A 13,952-nucleotide genomic window follows, 5' to 3' on the forward strand; every position below is an offset into this window, starting at 1 on the left:
CATGCTTACATCTCTAAAAATACTATTTAGGAACTTTTTATTCTTCACATTGTGTAACATGGAAACTTGTCACAAGCTCAGCAATCTTGCTTGAGGTGCTGAAGCAATCAATGCACTTAGGCTGCCGTGGATGCCTGTGGCCGTATCTAGCGCTGCTCTGATTCTCTGTCCTTTATACCCCGCATGAAGGAAAGATAATGAAAGGATTCAACTGCCAAATCCTGCTATTCCCCTCTTCTTCCCACTCCAGTAAAACAGAGGTGCCCATTCTTGTCACTGGGTGACAAAGGGATGCGTAGCATTGTTATTCTTGCTGCAACATGTTTGTGATCTTATCCTGAGATATTTTTATGAACTTTTTTTTTTCTTTTTTTTTTTTTTTTTGGTAAGTCTTTTGTTGCTAAGAGAATAATGACCTAACAGGGCAATAGGAATTTCCAAGGCTTGGAGCAATAGTCTTCTAAACTCTTAACTACTCTAAACTCTTACAGTCATCTAAACTGGCTACATTTTGCAATTTTATGGGAATATAAATTCTACATTCTATTCAGTATGTTATACCTGCCAGTCCCTGCTGTTCCTAATCTAAAATAAACTAGGTGAGTAGCCTTCTTTTTGTGCTTTGTCATTCATTCCTTAAGGGTATAGGGAGGAAGTTAAAACAGCATGTTTGTTAAATAAGTAAATATTTAACAAGTTGACTCCATTTTTAACAGTCTAAGGGAACAGTATTATAAAACCTTTGAAAGCTGGCAGTACTCATTGATGTTTTTAATGTGACACTCAAGTTGGTAATTTGGAGCCATTTTATTTCCTGAATGAATTATACATTTTCTGTAGTAGGACAATTCAGCATCAACATCTATAATAAAACAAGTCAATTAAATCTGCAAGGTATTTCTAGTCCTGAGAGGAGGAGAGCTGCATTTTTCTTATTTACTGCTCCCTGAAGAGTCAAGGTCCCAGAGCAGTAGGACCCTGCAGAAACTCAAGGCTGAACACACACTTGATTTCTGAGATTCTGGGACCTGGACCCTCACAGTTCTGTTGTAATTCATATTTGGAAGTCAGCAAGAATTTCCTTATTCCCATGATTTTCAGGCAATGGAGGAGGCAGGCTGGGAAACAGGTTTCTAAAGGCCACAGGAAAACAAAACCAAATCAAAAACCCACAAGAGTTTTAGGGTTTTACAAATATCTGTGAAACTTTGTAATTTGCCCCCCAGGCTTTCCATGGGGAGAAGAAATTTATTGGTCAAAGTCAGAATGAAGACCTCAAATTTTGACTTCTGTAAATTGCAAGTTAGATATCACTTTTGTCAAATATAAAGCAATGGGAATTAAAGTACATTAAGGGATTCCCATGGGGGCAGAGAGGCAGCCACGCTCTCATCACTCAAAAGTCAGTGGCGAACAACATGACAGTTGATAGTCCTTTCTCCCATTTCCTCATTGGTTTGTCCACATATGCTATATGGCCATCAGTATGAGGGTTATAAGTAGAGGCTTCACAGAGAACAGAACTGGCTTTATCCTAAGTGAAAATGCCTCACTGCCCAGTGTCTTGTGTTTAATTCAACTCCCCATTCCAGTCTACCAGACTATTTAGGATGTATTAACGAAGTCCGAGAACTTCCAACTAGTGACTGCAAAGTATTTTCATTGCTGCAGCAAATCTACAAAGACCAATATTTTTGTGTTTACACTGTGAGAAACAAAATATCCTTCTCTCTCAATAAAAAACATTCACTCTTCGCTGGATACCAACGCTGTTCAACTCCAAAACTGTTTGAAATACTGGCTTGTTTCGTATTTAACTCAGCAGTGCCCATAATAGAAGGAAGTCAAATGGGGAGAGGCTCTACCTCCCCATGAGAGGACTCAAACCAGGATGAGGATGTTCTCCTAATAAAATCTCTTTTGATTTTGGAAGGGATTATCCCCATTTCAGAGACATGAGTGAGATGTGCAAGAGCATCAAGAGCCTTGCCAGAGGCTTCACTACCTGTGAAGTCTCATAGCAGAACCAAGAAATAAATTCCCATTTTTTAATCCCAGTCCATCTTCCATTTCACCATCTTTCTATCTTAAAGAAGAAGAAAGGATAAACATTCTTCCTTGTCCTCTCTTCCTGACTAAGAATCTATTTTAACTAGTGCTCCATTCTGTTCTTTGGGAAATAGTTTTCCTTCCCCTTGTAGATTTTCCACATACCTTCACAATTTGGCAAGTGCTGCCACACAGCATCCATTGGCATTCCTGGAAGCAGCAGACCAGCTGCAGACACAGCTCCCAAATTCACCCAGCCCAGGTTCTGCCTGTACCGTGCACCTGTAGTTATGCAGAAGGAGAACAATTTGAGGCATTCAATGGTGAGAGAAGCTCTGAATTCAGCAGCATCTCAGTGTCCTCGAGTGCCTCAAAGCCTGAGTCTGAAATTGTGCAAAGCCCCCACAGATCCTGCTGCTGCTCTCTGCTTTGGACCATTTCACACAGGCTTGTGTGCAAGAAGTGTCTTCTTACAGGCCCAGGGTGTTAAAGACAACTTGAGATTTTCAGCATGGATGTTAATAGAGGCCATTCCCAATATTTTGTCAATTAATTCTACTGCCAATATACTGGCTGAAGTAAAATTAGATCTGGTTTTCCACCTTTATATTTAAGGTTGTGCTGTACTTAATAAAACCCCAAAACATTCTTTCAAGCCCGTGCAATATTAGTAGCTGTTTCCTTGTGGGATGGTACTCATCTCTCAATCACCTCTGTTTGGTTTTCAAGCCTTGCCACCTGCCCATCTCTGGCATTTCCTGGATTTTCCTTTTTGAGTAGAAAGAGTCCATTGAAGAATATCATGCAGAGTCTCGAGCAGTTCCCAAATTGATTCCTCAAGGCTCAGGCTAGTGAGAGGGCAGCACGACTCAGAGGCAGGGCCCAGCAGAATTTGTGGGATCCTTTGAGCCAGCAACATGCTGCTTGAAAAGCCTTTCTCCTTCAGACACATTCATGCCTGAAATCGCTCACTACCAAATATAGAATGTATTCTTTAAAAGATACTACTTTCCCTACATGAGGTATCTAAAACTGTCAGAAAAGGCAAAGCTGAGAAACACAATGAAACCCCTGGCCATATATGAGATGTGATTAAATCAAAATGCCCCCACAGGCTGACCTGGTGGCCACACAGACCTTCCCTTCACTTGCCCTGGTTGGCATGTGAGATACACCCAGGCTCCCAGGGGTGCCAAGGCATTCCCACTCTGCCAGCTGTGTGACGGATCACACAGGCACATCTCGCTCCAGCAGCTTGCCTGCATATAGGAAGGGGCATCCAGCAGGATCCTTGTTAATAGCAGGAAGATATTAAAAGTAACAAAAACAAAGATGTAACATTCTCTTGTCCAGAGGCACTGGCTGTTTCACAGTTGCCGCTCCTGCTGCCATCTTATCTGGCCATTACAAGAATGGTTTGTCTCAACATTTGGTCTCTGTCAGAAAGAAAATTGCCAGCTCCTCTCCCACCAGGGCTCCAGTCCCAGGCACGCAGTGCTCTCCTGGCTGTTCTGCAATGCCAGCCCTGCAGAGCTGTGGGTAAGGCAGCACTTGGCTTAGGCGCACACACTCACTCATGGAAAAGCCCAGAAGGAGCCCAGTGCAACGTGTGTTTTTACATTTGAAGTGTAATTATATATTAAAAAAAGTAATTTACATGGTTTATCTAACATATCCTGTAATCAGGAAATGTGGTTCCTAGGAAAAAGTAAAGGATGAGCAGAAGGATAAAGCCTCTCCTGCTAGTTTTTAACCCCTTTCATGCTGAATGGGCTTCTTTTTTCCACCCCAGGAAGCAGACTCTCATTTTAGGGGCAGTTTTTGCTCTAAAAAACGTGCTAGATTCCTTCACACAAAGAAAATGTTTCTGATTCAGTGCTTACTCTGGGTAGTTGTTTTAGTCCCAAAAACTGTGCCCAGCAGGACCAGAGTAGTGATTGTTCCCCTGTACTTTGCACTGGTGAGGCCACATCCCAAAATCTGTGTTCAGTCTTGGGCCCCTCACTACAAGAAAGACATTGAGGTGCTGGATCGTGTCCAGAAAAATGCAATGAAGATGCTGAAGGGTCTAGAGAATAAGTCCTATGAGGAGCAGCTGAGGGTGTTTAGCCTGAAAGAAAGGAGGCTCAAGGGGGACCTTGTGACTGCACTACCTGAGTAGCCGGCTGGGATTCAGCCTCTTCTCCCAAGGAACAAGCAATAGAACAGGAGGAAACAGCCTCAAGTTGTGCTAGGGGAGGTTTAAATTGGATATTAGGAAAAAATGTCTTCACTGAAATGGTTATCAAGCATTGAAATAGGCTGCCCAGAGAGATGTGATGCTTAGGGACATGGTTTAGTGGTGTACTTGGCAGTGCTGGATGGCTGTACTTGATGATCTTAAAGAACATTTTCAACCTAAATAATTCTATGATTCTAAAGAAGGCAGAATAACTCTCTTCCCCCCATTTTGCTTCTTTTTCACTTTTACCCAACCTCTGATCTACTTCCCCGTGGCTGATCTCATCTCTGTGTTTTTCTCACATATCTTGTGAGATTACTCACTCCATCCATCACCTGTGCTGTTGACACACATTTGCTTCCATGCTGAAATCCCAAATGAGCTCTGTTACGCAGCACAAACTAGCCCAAAGTTGCAGTCACCTACCTTGTGGCCCAGCACTGCTTAGACTTCTCTCTCTTCAGGTGTGTCCTTGACGAGTGTTTTGGGCCAAACCCCTCAAATCTGTTGGTCCAGCTAAGTTGCTCCTTTCCAGTAGTGCTGCCCTGAATGCCATTAACCACAGCATCCACCAGGAAACAATGACCTTGAGGGAATTCCCTCTGTTGCTGCAACACAATGTGTGAAATCATCATGTGATCACAAATATCACTCTAATAATTATGGATTTTGATACACATTTTCTTGAACAGAGATCCCAGCTCATCTCCAACAGCTTTCAGAATTCCAATCAACATTTGCCTTGGTGCTTCACTATCTTGTGCATAAAGACTAACCCCATATAAGACAGTATTGAGGCCAAAACTGAAAGATACATGAGCAAATGCCCCCTTCCTTTGTTGTAGAGTGTTTAACCATGTTATGAATTGAGCCATAAGAAAATGACAGCCATTTACTGGAAGCAGGACTTTTAGAAATAGATTAGGATGGTCATATCAAGAAGATGCAATTTATATACTAAAAAAGCCCATGCATTGGATTGTGTGCATCTGATGCATAATAGCACTGAAATGCTGCAGCACTGGGTTCTCAGACTGCTTGGTTGAATGAAGGGAAAAGCTTGGAGGGGAAGAGGGAAAGCAAACTGTCCCTACTCTTCAGGTCAGAGCGCAAAGAAATCTGCCTGCTCTGTTGCTCCACCTGAGCACCTGAACCTGATCACACTTGAACTTCTGGGACATGAGTACAAATACACCCTTTAGATGCTGGCCAGCTGATCGTTTCTCTTGAAACATTCTGCACATTAATTTTGGTATCCTTTTATTATAAGGCTGAAAAAAACAGTCCAAACACTGAGGAAACCAGAAGACCCAGTGTTCTTCCACACTGACTTTTCATTCTTAGAAGGTAAATCTGGTTAAGGCAAGTCTTACCCCCTGCAGGAACTGGAAGAAAACCCCACATACTCCTAGTTTATATCTTTGATCCACCAGCTTTACACATGGAGCACAGCATGTCTCCCGCAGAATTTTGCTGAGGGCTATTTTCCCCTTGCGCTGCCAGTGAGATGTTGGAAGGTACAGTGTTCATCTGTTCCAGCTGCAGGACAATGGCCGAAGGCCAAGAAAATCAGAGGCAGAAGGGGCATCAAAACTATTTTCTGACTCATCACTAAAAAGCAGTAGGAAAAATATCTTTAAAATCCTCTCAACATGTTTTAATATTAAACATTAAAATTTACACAGATGTGATACAAGTCTCTCCTAAATAAACAGGAACTTTACAAGCAGCTATTAGAATACTACACGATTTGTAGTAACACTATTAAAAACCCCAAAAATATTTACGGTCTTCCCTTCTAACCCAGGGGTATGCCAAAATGCAAAAAAAAAATCTGGTAACAGGAAGAGATACTGACAAAAATGGTCTTGCAACGCTTTCCAAGCTGTGAACAGTAGAAATGCATTGGAATCCTGCTTGTTCACAGATATCATTTGAGCAGCAAACATCAGCTTTAAATATCAGGTCTCATCATAGGAGAGACACTCCGCAGCTCTTGTTGGCCATCTGGCAGTGGGCATCTCCCACCTCGCTCTCAAAGAACTTAAAAGAAGCAAAGGAAACAACGTACCACACTTCATTAATGAACTGTTTCTAGCTGCTCTGAGTGGGAAGTTTCTGAGCATGAACCAATACTAATCTTCCCATTACAGTGGTGCAAAGGAAAGTAGCTGCTCCAAGCTGAACAGGATTTAGTGCTGAACACAGTGCTGACAGATGGACAGAAGGTATAATCAGTCTATTTCATTGTTTGAATCAGCCCAAGTGTGGGATTCTGGGGGTAGCCTACACAGGTCTTTCCTTTGCATGCAAGGCAAGGATCCAAGTAACTCCTAAGTAAACTGAGCCTTTTGGTGCTGATTTCTTAGCTGCTATACTGCATTAACCACAAGGGACTGCAAAAGAAATTGTCCCATTCTGCTGGAGTCTAGTCAAGCAGATGGCAGCAGGACTACCGGAGTCACATCCGAGTGGTGTGGCAGAGGCAGGCACTTCAACAGGGCTGAGACATGGCCGGTGTCTCGGTGACCAACAGTGATCATCCTGTCATGTCTTTTGGTTTCTTATATCCCATCCCAAAGTTCTTGCTTCACTTTCCTGACCCAGTATTTCCTTTGTGTTCCCTTCATACCTAGCTAGTCTTGGTATTCATAGAAGTCTCAATTATCTTCCTTCAGCTTTGTTTCCTTTGCTTTCTTATTTTCCTCAGTATTTCCACCCAAAGTTACATGCTTTCTCCTATCCTTTCAACTTGCACACTTGGGAAAAACAGCCACTCTGTGAACTCTGTACTTATCCCTGCACAAACAAGGAGAAGAGAGGCATTGAGTAGAAGTGAGAAATGGGGAACGAGGCTGGCTTCATTGCAGCTGCTCTGCTGCCTCTGAGCAAGGCTAGTCCTCCCACATGGGCCTAGAGCCACCTACCTGCTGCATACCAGCAGCAGTGACTTCAGCAGCCCAAGTGTCTCAAGGCTTTGCCTCCTCCTGCCTGACATTCAGATGGTGGAAGGCATGTGGGAAAGAACTCACCCTCTAAAATAGCACCCTCAGCGGATCTTTCCTAAGCCCTCTGAAGTGCCAAGTGACTGCAGTGTTCAGCACACAAAATACATGGTTCCCTGGCATAACTCGCCATTGTTCCCAGCTCTTCTTTTCCTGAATTCCAATGAATCCTGGTGACCCCAGCATTGCACCCAGTCCAAGTTCGGTTCCAGCTGGCGCTCTCCTGCTGTGACACTGGGTCCTGCCAAGAAAGCTCCTGTGTAAGGTCCCAGTTCCTCCACCATGCTGGTGTGGAGGAGGTGGATTGCTGCCTTTGGCTGGTGGCCTCCAAGTGCCCCTCAAAAACCCCTGGGAGATGAATGGGCCTTGTGAACTCTTGCACACACCTTCCTTGATGTGATTGGAGAGTCACAGACTTCAGAGAAAAACAGGCCAGTTCCTCCTGTCTACCCTTCAGTGAAAGTAGTCTTAAAAATTCTTTTAAGTAACAGCAAGCTATTTTTAAGTGGCTGATGTCTTTCAAATACTGAGTGGTATCACATATTCAGAGAGTCACAGCAAGGTTTTTTGTCTTGAAAAAGCTTAATTTCCTGAGGCACATATCAAAATCCTGCTGTATGAATCCCTTCAGTGCAACAGAACTCTCCTAGTTAAAATTCTACACAAGCATATTTCTTTCCTCCCTGCTCCCTGAGGTACCATTCTCTCTATGTACATACACTACAATAACAACTGTGTCTTTACTAAAATTGAACACAATAACCAGGTCTTTGTAGAGGATAATTAACAGCCAGCAGTGAATCTTTGTGCAGATTCAATGGGATATGAATGAGTGATGAAAATGCTTCTTTGCTGGAGAGGTAATGGCATATTGTTACATTCACATATGCTTTGCCTCTTGCATGATAGCATATTTACAGTGTTCATTGTTTAAAGTCAGAAATATGTGCACAGATATTTTGTGATTGCGTTCAGGCAGTTATGCCTCAACATGTTTGCCTCTCTTTCTGTCATTAACAAAATCCCCACTCCATCTGCATCTAATCCAAATTCCTCGTGTCCATACTGAGCAGGATGAGTAGACCTGAGCCTCTCCAGCTGTTCCTAGAGATACACGAAGGTTCATTTCTGGAATTGAATTTCTACGGTCTTATGTAAACTATCTAGGTTAGTGCCCTCACACGGGACACTTCACAGAGTGTTTGGAGGTAAATACAGTGACATTACACAGTTCTGAAATATGTGGAGCCCCCAAATTTTTTTTGTGCTTTTCATTCCATGATAGAAAATACTCATGATGTTCTTTCCTATTGGATAACTAAGTATGGGGGGAAAGTAGCAACTCTCATTTGAAATACTGCAAGAATATCCACTGAGTGTACTCATGCATTACATATTTAATACAGAAATACCTTTCAACCCTAAGACTAGAGAACAATTGTAGAATAAATTAAATGAGAACATGGTCCTTCTAAAGTAGAAATACTAGTGACCATTGTTAAAAAGGCAAGTGGAAGAAAATATGTCCAGATATGTTTAAAAAAAAAAAATAGTAAAGAAAAATTTGTAATAATTAGTAAAACAAAACAGCTCTCACCTGACTGCACATTGCAAATGAACTTCTGCATCACCAGGACGTATCAAGATGCAACTGCTTGAGTGCAATGTCCAGAGTTTGGTCACTGCTGTTACCTGGGTTTGCACTGCTAAGCACACAAAAAACTTGGGAATGCTGTCAGAAGAGGAACAATTTCGTCTGACCTTAGGCCTGTGAAATGGTTGGAAAAGCAATAACACGATCTCTGGCACATCAACAAGTGTGCCAGGCAACTGGGCTGGCGTAGGAGTCCTGGCCAGCCAAGAGCCTCAGCAGGGAATTTCCCATTGCAGGTCAGGGTTTGCCCAAACCAGAGAGATGGTCACACTTCACACCAGGACTCCTTGCAACAGGCCTCACAGCATTTCTGTAATCGCTAGGTGGGGCCCCCTAGGTGGGGCTTTTGTTCTCCCCTGCAGCCTCAAAGTCCCCTTTCAGTCTAGAGAGTTATTCACACCAAAGGTGTGCTTCCAAAGCAGAGATTTAAAAAGAGGATGGGGAGCAAATAAAACCATTGCAGCCATGAGCTGCACACAACAGCCCTTGGACATGACTCCAAAGGTGCCCTCAGAGCCTAAGACCTTTTCCACCCCTGTATCATATTTTAAAAGAGTCTTGAATTATATTTTTCTTTGAAAATTAACAGGGATGAGAGGCTTTATGGGATGGTTTGTTTTCCTTTTGAAATGTAGGGCCTGTCTCTCCCAGGAGGGATTCTGGTTAACTGGGCAACTAATGAAACAATAATATTGTCTGAGACAGGGGAGCCAAAATCTGCAGGGGAAAGTTTTTGGTTGTGGTGGTTGGTTGGTTGATTTTTTGTTTGTTTGTTTGTTTTGTTTTGGGGTTGTTTTGCTTGGTTGGGTTGGTTTCTGCTTTGTTTGTTTTTCTTTTGGTTTTTGTTTTCTTTTTTTCTGTTTTTAATCCGACTGCTTAACATTCCTTCTTCCTGGCTGACATCTATTTAGAAAGAAAAAAAAATGTTTTTGTAAAATATTCAAGAGCTCCATTCCTTCTAGCAAAGCTTCCACACGAACACACATCTGCGAGCCCACAGAACCGTGTTTCAGGCAAAACCAGCATTTAGTACTTGTGCACATTTTAGGGGTTAAACAGAGCAGAAAAAAAGAGGATTTGTCTTTTAAGTATCTGTCCACTGCCTTTTTTTACTATCCTACAAAAGAAAACAATAAAAAGAAAATAAGAATTGCTCTGTAAATCACCTGTGGACAGGAGACATGATGAGTAGAAGAGATATTTAGTTCATTTGGAGGGATTTCTTCCACGCATCGTAAAATATGTGTTCTGTAGTCCTTAGCAAATGTATCCTGCACCGTGGCATAAATGAATGTGAACAGTTTGAACTGCTGGCCAGAAGGGCAAACTCGACAAGTGCTGCACTTGAAGTTATTCATTGCACAAACAGTTTAAAACGAGTTTGATTCTGCACAGGTGCAAAAAAGTCACTCTTTGTACAGGAGGGGGTTTTGATATTACGTTAGTTTCAATAGATGATGATGGGGATGCACATAATGAATTTGTACCTATGGGGAAGCAGAGCATCGCTTCTGACCCAGATAAAATCCGAAGAGCTTTGCTGATGTCCGCGCAGGAGGAGCCCTGCCCGGGCTGACAGCGCTACAGCACCTTTCCCAGCTCCAGCAGCCTCATCACAGCCACAAACACAAACACGGATTACTACACTGAACACGTCAGCCTAAGTCAATAGTTTAATAACCACTATTAAGGCTTTTCCAAATCCATTTAACAACTGTAAATTATTCCAAAATAAAATAGCCTCAGCCAATCAGCTGTATAGTCACTGACCCGCAACTATGTGCTTATTTCTCAATTAAGCAAATGTCCACATGCTGGTCGGCTTCAGCTGCTTTTGTGGTTTTGTATGTTGCAAGTTTCAGGATATAAATCCCTGTCCCTGCCTGAGATCCTCATCTGTTTCCGACACCAGGTACTGCAGCTTCCCCCTGGCTGGAGGCGAGGCTGGTGCTGGGATGAACTCTGCGCTCCGGCCGTCCCTGCCGTGCCCTCTCGCATCCCGCCCAAAGCCACGCTGCCCAGCCCTGCCAGGGCGCGGGACCAGCCTAAAGCCCCCGCGCTTACCTGTGCAAGGAGAAGTGTCACCCTCTGGCTGGGGCCGAGCCGGGGCAGCTACCCTTCCCTCTGGGGGCAGCATCTCGTCTCCGGAGCTCGCAGCGTCCCGGCGCCTGGCGGGCCCCGGCAGCGCGGGGATGTGGCGGCAGCGGCGCCGCAGAGAGCCCGGGGCACCGCTCGGCCTTCAAAGGGTGTGTGGGACACAATCAGCCCGCCGGGGGGAGCGCGGAGAGCCCGGCAGGCACAGCAGGAATAATTGGAGGGAGCTCCTAATTAATTTGATAATGACCCTATCCTACGTTAACACACTCCACATGCAAAAATGGCTAAAAAGTGCCAATTAGCAGTGAAAGTGAAAGAAAGCACGTCATGGGGAGCAAAGGGAGCCTACCTGGCAGCCAAGACCTGGCAGTACAGGTGTGCCAGGCCCTTAGCGGCACCGTCCCTGCTCCGGGACAGGAGAGACACGCCTTTGTAGCCTTGTGTCCGCTACGGCATGTGTCTCCCATGGAGCGAGTTAGGTTCCTTCTCCGTACTTGCATCCAACCACCAGCTGTAGATGGGCTCATGATACATTTCTGGTGTGCTCTAGGTTCCTCTCCTGGCTGGTTTTGCAAGACCTAAAATCCTCATCTTCCTCAAATGCAAGATGGATGCAAGTGCTGGGGAGAGACAGAGCCAGTGTACAGGGCCTCGACTTCTTCGAAAGCAGGGCTGTAGCTGCATGGCCAAACTGGGCATCAACAGACACCTTAAACCTTCCACAGCCAACAGCTTTTTTATTTTTCCTGGCACTTGTCCAGCCTGTCTGTCGGGAGGTTTGGGGCAGAGGGGGCAGAGCGGCCCCGCAGGAGCTCCCTGCCCAGCTGGCACTGCTGCTGAGCTGGCCCGAGGACGGCACCTGCAACCCTCTGGAGAGCCAGGACATGCACGGACCTCGAAGCTGCCCCTTGCTCCCCGCAGCACTCATCGCAAGCTGCTGCTAGTCCACAAATCAGATTTAGGATTTAATTTCTAAATACTCATGTTGGCCTGCCACCAGCTTTTAAGATAGCCTTTTTTTCCTTTTTCTATTAGTCTCTGTCAAGCTGTTTTGTATTTTTACTCCTGAATTTTCCCAAAACTGTAAGCGTGCTGTGCTACAGCCTAATCCCAGGGCCAAAACTGGCAATTTCAATACATTTTCCAGAAAATAGACAACTTGGATGTCATTACATGTTGTTAAAGTTTTACCCGGTATCTTGTACTCACCACTTACAAAGCTTTCATAAAGCATACAGCTATAATGAGCTGCAGCTTGTTTCCCAGGCACATATGATGGAGGGGTTTTTAAATTAATATTTGTGAATGAAAGTCCACGCTCTGTGGATGCCGTTGTAATTGCTGGAACACACAGATGGCTGGTGTTTTACTTGTTTCCTAATCCTGCAAAGCAGAGGGCAGGTACAGGCATTTGTGTATAGCCATCACTGAGTAGTTCACAGAGCTGACAAGGAGAGGAAGGCAGCGAGGAGACACGAGTTGCTGCTGGCTCCTGTTGGGACTAGAGAAGAAAACAGTGCTGGAGTCCAACAGCCCATCTTACAGCAGCTCCCATTCACATAGCACGAGGTAACTTCCAGCCACTCGAGACCCAGCACGTGCCTTCTAGCATGGCTGGGATGAGACAGGTGCCACACACAGTTGTGTGGCACAGCAGCGTCCCACATCTCGGATTCACCAGCCCTTGGGGAGGTCAGACGGGGGTAAATGGATGAGAGGACAATTGTGGGAGACTCTCACGTGGGTTGGGGTGAGCCACACTCCAGCACTCTTGGCACACCCTTGTGTCCTCAGCTGGGCTGAATTCATGTTCAACAAACCTCAGAGGAACTCCCACCCTTGAGGAGTCCCCCATGCTGAGGAAGCAGAGGGAGCTCAAAGCTGCAGCGTGCACAGGAGTGAAAAGGAGCAAAGCCAAGCAAGACTCCTCTCAGCATATGGCAATGACTTTAATGCTGGGGCAAAACCTTGGGTTTTAAACAAAGCCAAAATGGAAAACTTTCTCCAAGCATTCAAAAGCCTCTTTAGAAAGGTTCAATTCAAGACAAACCACAAACCAGGCACCTTGCCATGGGACTGCACTGCTTTTAGCTGACCCCATATGTGATGGCAACCTGAGCAGGCTGTTAAATGCTGTAATGCAGCCCTCTGCCCTCAAGGCAACTTCCTCCTGCAAATGCCAGAGCCGGATCTCTGCAACAGCAGGCTTTAAATCTGGAAAAAAACCTACCCTCCCATCTCATTAGGGAATCAAAGTATTCACTGGGACACCGCAAACAGTAAATTGAATGCCCAAGTTAGGGATAAGGGAGGCTACGTGTCTCACCGCTGTGACAGCACTCATGTTTGGGAGGTGTCATTAAATAATAGTGGCAGCACTTGGTCACAGCATAGTCTGCCTTCTGCCTTTTAATTAAATAATGATACCAAGAAGCTGTGCTTCCATACCACGTGCAACAGGGAAGGCATTTGTTGTGAAAACCATCCCTGCCACTGCTGTCAGCTCCTGTACTAGCACACTGCACAGGAGGAGGCATCTGCTCCTCTTTCCCTGGGAATTTGTTAATTTTAGACTGCATTGCAGTAGAACAGATTCACCCCCCAGTACAAAAAAGAAATAAAACATACTCTTTCCTTAGAGCAAAGAGACCAAAACTGAAGCATAGGACAAAGTTAAAAAAACCCAACACACATAACTTTGATGTATTTGATGCAGGAAATGACATGGTTACTCTAGCTACATTGGTATGAAATCTTAAGTGAAAGATTGCTTCCAGCAGAACACACTGATTAAATCTGAAGAGATTTAAGAAAAATTAAGATTCCAAGGCCCAATTAATTTTCTGATTAAGAAATCAAGATGGGTAAGGAATTGGGAGTGGCAGCTGAGTTGCAAGTCTTTCTTCCTTGATTGTGCTTCTGTATA

Source organism: Hirundo rustica, chromosome 7, assembly GCF_015227805.2.
Source record: "Hirundo rustica isolate bHirRus1 chromosome 7, bHirRus1.pri.v3, whole genome shotgun sequence".
Lineage (NCBI taxonomy): Eukaryota > Metazoa > Chordata > Aves > Passeriformes > Hirundinidae > Hirundo > Hirundo rustica.